This window comes from Cetorhinus maximus, unplaced genomic scaffold, assembly GCF_964194155.1.
Source record: "Cetorhinus maximus unplaced genomic scaffold, sCetMax3.hap1.1 HAP1_SCAFFOLD_2199, whole genome shotgun sequence".
NCBI classification, from domain to species: domain Eukaryota; kingdom Metazoa; phylum Chordata; class Chondrichthyes; order Lamniformes; family Cetorhinidae; genus Cetorhinus; species Cetorhinus maximus.
This window is the reverse complement of record NW_027598138.1, coordinates 14,134-18,674: the sequence shown is the minus strand read 5'-3', so window position 1 is coordinate 18,674 and position 4,541 is coordinate 14,134.

Sequence of the window (4,541 nt, the reverse complement as noted above, 5' to 3'; positions counted from 1 at the left end):
GAGAGCGTGTGTGAGTGTGTGAGTGTGAGAGTGTGTGAGTGTGAGAGCGTGAGAGCATGTGTGAGTGTGTGAGTGTGAGAGCGTGTGAGTGTGAGAGCGTGTAAGTGTGAGAGTGTGTGTGAGTGAGAGCGTGTGAGTGTGAGATCGTGTAAGTGTGAGAGTTTGTGTGAGTGTGAGTGTGTGAGTGTGAGAGCATGTGAGTGTGAGAGCGTGTAAGTGTGAGAGTGTGTGTGAGTGTGAGAGCGTGTGAGTGTGAGTGTGTGTGAGTGTGAGAGTGTGTGTGAGTGTGAGAGTGTGTGAGTGTGATAGCGTGTGTGAGTGTGAGAGCATGTGTGAGTGTGAGAGTGCATGAGTGTGAGAGCATGTGTGAGAGAGCATGTGAGTGTGACAGCGTGTGAGTGAGAGCGTGAGTGTGTGTGATCATATGTGAGTGTGATCGTGTACATGAGTGTGTGAACGTGTGTGAGTGAGAGCATGTGAGTGAGAGTGTGTGAGTGTGTGATCATGTGTGAGTGAGAGCGTGTGTGAGTGTGAGAGCATGAGTGAGAGTGAGAGCGTGAGAGTGTGAGAGCAGTGTGAGTGTGAGAACATGTGAGTGTGAGTGCGTGAGAGCATGTGTGAGTGTGTGAGAGAGTGTGAGAGCATGTGTGAGTGTGAGAACATGTGAGTGTGAGAGCGTGAGAGTGTGTGAGTGTGAGAGTGTGTGAGTGTGAGAGCGTGTGTGAGTGTGAGAGTGTGTGAGTGTGAGAGCGCGTGTGAGTGTGAGAGCGTGTGAGTGTGAGAGCGTGTGTGAGTGTGAGAGCGTGTGAGTGTGAGAGCGTGTGTGAGTGTGAGAGCGTGTGAGTGTGAGAGTGTGTGTGAGTGTGAGAGCGTGTGAGTGTGAGAGTGTGTGTGAGTGTGAGAGCGTGTGAGTGTGAGAGCGTGTGAGTGTGAGAGCGTGTAAGTGTGAGAGCGTGTGTGAGTGTGAGAGCGTGTGAGTGTGAGAGTGTGTGAGTGTGAGAGCGTGAGAGCGTGTGTGAGTGTGTGAGTGTGAGAGCGTGTGAGTGTGAGAGCGTGTAAGTGTGAGAGTGTGTGTGAGTGTGAGAGTGTGTGTGAGTGTGAGAGTGTGTGAGTGTGAGAGTGTGTGTGAGTGTGAGAGTGTGTGAGTGTGATAGCATGTGAGTGTGAGAGTGTGTGTGACTGTGAGAGCGTGTGTGAGTGTGTGAGTGTGAGAGTGTGTGAGTGTGAGAGCGTGAGAGCGTGTGTGAGTGTGAGAGTGTGTGAGTGTGATAGCATGTGAGTGTGAGAGCGTGTGAGTGTGAGAGTGAATGAGTGTGAGAGCATGTGTGAGAGTGCATGTGATTGTGAGAGCATGTGTGAGTGTGAGAGTGCATGAGTGTGAGAGCATGTGTGAGAGAGCATGTGAGTGTGACAGCGTGTGAGTGAGAGCGTGAGTGTGTGTGATCATATGTGAGTGTGATCGTGTACATGAGTGTGTGAACGTGTGTGAGTGAGAGCATGTGAGTGAGAGTGTGTGAGTGTGTGATCATGTGTGAGTGAGAGCGTGTGTGAGTGTGAGAGCGTGAGTGAGAGTGAGAGCGTGAGAGTGTGAGAGCAGTGTGAGTGTGAGAACATGTGAGTGTGAGAGCGTGTGTGTGTGTGAGAGAGTGTGAGAGCATGTGTGAGTGTGAGAACATGTGAGTGTGAGAGCGTGAGAGTGTGTGAGTGTGAGAGTGTGTGAGTGTGAGAGCGTGTGTGAGTGTGAGAGCGTGTGAGTGTGAGAGCGTGTGTGAGTGTGAGAGCGTGTGAGTGTGAGAGCGTGTGTGAGTGTGAGAGCGTGTGAGTGTGAGAGTGTGTGTGAGTGTGAGAGCGTGTGAGTGTGAGAGTGTGTGAGTGTGAGAGCGTGTGAGTGTGAGAGCATGTGAGTGTGAGAGCGTGTAAGTGTGAGAGTGTGTGTGAGTGTGTGAGTGTGAGAGTGTGTGAGTGTGAGAGTGTGTGTGAGTGTGAGAGTGTGTGTGAGTGTGAGAGTGTGAGTGTGTGTGAGTGTGAGAATGTGTGTGAGTGTGAGAGTGTGTGAGTGTGAGAGTGTGTGTGAGTGTGTGAGTGTGATAGCGTGTGAGTGTGAGAGTGTGTGTGAGTGTGAGAGTGTTTGTGAGTGTGTGTGTGTGAGTGTGAGAGTGTGTGAGTGTGAGAGTGTGTGTGAGTGTGAGAGTGTGAGAGTGTGTATGAGTGTGAGAGTGTGTGAGTGTGAGAGTGTGTGTGAGTGTGAGAGTGTGTGTGTGTGAGTGTGAGAGCGTGTGTGAGTGTGAGAGTGTGTGTGAGTGTGAGAGCGTGTGTGAGTGTGTGAGTGTGAGAGTGTGTGAGTGTGAGAGCGTGAGAGCGTGTGAGTGTGAGATCGTGTGTGTGTGTGAGGGCATGTTAGTGTGAGAGCGTGTGTGAGTGTGAGAGCGTGTGAGTGTGAGAGTGAATGAGTGTGAGAGCATGTGTGAGAGTGCATGTGATTGTGAGTGCGTGTGTGAGTGTGTGAGTGTGAGAGTGTGTGAGTGTGAGAGCGTGAGAGCGTGTGTGAGTGTGAGAGTGTGTGAGTGTGATAGCATGTGAGTGTGAGAGCGTGTGAGTGTGAGAGTGAATGAGTGTGAGAGCATGTGTGAGAGTGCATGTGATTGTGAGAGCATGTGTGAGTGTGAGAGTGCATGAGTGTGAGAGCATGTGTGAGAGAGCATGTGAGTGTGACAGCGTGTGAGTGAGAGCGTGAGTGTGTGTGATCATATGTGAGTGTGATCGTGTACATGAGTGTGTGAACGTGTGTGAGTGAGAGCATGTGAGTGAGAGTGTGTGAGTGTGTGATCATGTGTGAGTGAGAGCGTGTGTGAGTGTGAGAGCGTGAGTGAGAGTGAGAGCGTGAGAGTGTGAGAGCAGTGTGAGTGTGAGAACATGTGAGTGTGAGTGCGTGAGAGCATGTGTGAGTGTGTGAGAGAGTGTGAGAGCATGTGTGAGTGTGAGAACATGTGAGTGTGAGAGCGTGAGAGTGTGTGAGTGTGAGAGTGTGTGAGTGTGAGAGCGTGTGTGAGTGTGAGAGCGTGTGAGTGTGAGAGCGTGTGTGAGTGTGAGAGCGTGTGAGTGTGAGAGCGTGTGTGAGTGTGAGAGCGTTTGAGTGTGAGAGCGTGTGTGAGTGTGAGAGCGTGTGAGTGTGAGAGCGTGTGTGAGTGTGAGAGCGTGTGAGTGTGAGAGTGTGTGTGAGTGTGAGAGCGTGTGAGTGTGAGAGCGTGTGAGTGTGAGAGCGTGTAAGTGTGAGAGCGTGTGTGAGTGTGAGAGCGTGTGAGTGTGAGAGTGTGTAAGTGTGAGAGTGTGTGTGAGTGTGAGAGTGTGTGAGTGTGAGAGTGTGTGTGAGTGTGAGAGTGTGTGAGTGTGAGAGCATGTGAGTGTGAGAGCGTGTGTGAGTGTGAGAGCGTGTGAGTGTGAGAGTGTGTGTGAGTGTGAGAGTGTGTGTGAGTGTGAGAGTGTGTGAGTGTGATAGCATGTGTGAGTGTGAGAGTGTGTGTGAGTGTGAGAGTGTGTGTGAGAGCGTGTGAGTGTGAGAGTGTGTGTGAGTGTGAGAGCGTGTGAGTGTGAGAGTGTGTGTGAGTGTGAGAGCGTGTGAGTGTGAGAGTGTGTGTGAGTGTGAGAGCGTGTAAGTGTGAGAGTGTGTGTGAGTGTGAGAGCGTGTGAGTGTGAGTGTGTGTGAGTGTGAGAGTGTGTGTGAGTGTGAGAGTGTGTGAGTGTGATAGCGTGTGTGAGTGTGAGAGTGTGTGTGAGTGTGAGAGTGTGTGTGAGTGTGTGTGTGTGTGAGAGCGTGTGAGTGTGAGAGTGTGTGTGAGTGTGAGAGTGTGTGTGAGTGTGAGAGTGTGTGAGTGTGAGAGTGTGTGTGAGTGTGAGAGTGTGTGAGTGTGATAGCATGTGAGTGTGAGAGTGTGTGTGAGTGTGAGAGTGTGTGAGTGTGAGAGTGTGTGTGAGTGTGAGAGTGTGTGTGAGTGTGAGAGCGTGTGTGAGTGTGTGAGTGTGAGAGTGTGTGAGTGTGAGAGCGTGAGAGCGTGTGTGAGTGTGTGAGTGTGAGAGCGTGTGAGTGTGAGAGCGTGTAAGTGTGAGAGTGTGTGTGAGTGAGAGCGTGTGAGTGTGAGATCGTGTAAGTGTGAGAGTTTGTGTGAGTGTGAGTGTGTGAGTGTGAGAGCATGTGAGTGTGAGAGCGTGTAAGTGTGAGAGTGTGTGTGAGTGTGAGAGCGTGTGAGTGTGAGTGTGTGTGAGTGTGAGAGTGTGTGTGAGTGTGAGAGCGTGTGAGTGTGAGTGCGTGTGAGTGTGAGAGTGTGTGAGTGTGAGAGCGTGAGAGCGTGTGTGAGTGTGTGAGTGTGACAGCGTGTGAGTGTGAGAGCGTGTAAGTGTGAGAGTGTGTGTGAGTGAGAGCGTGTGAGTGTGAGATCGTGTAAGTGTGAGAGTTTGTGTGAGTGTGAGTGTGTGAGTGTGAGAGCATGTGAGTGTGAGAGCGTGTAAGTGTGAGAGTGTGTGTGAGTGTGAGAGCGTGTGAGTGT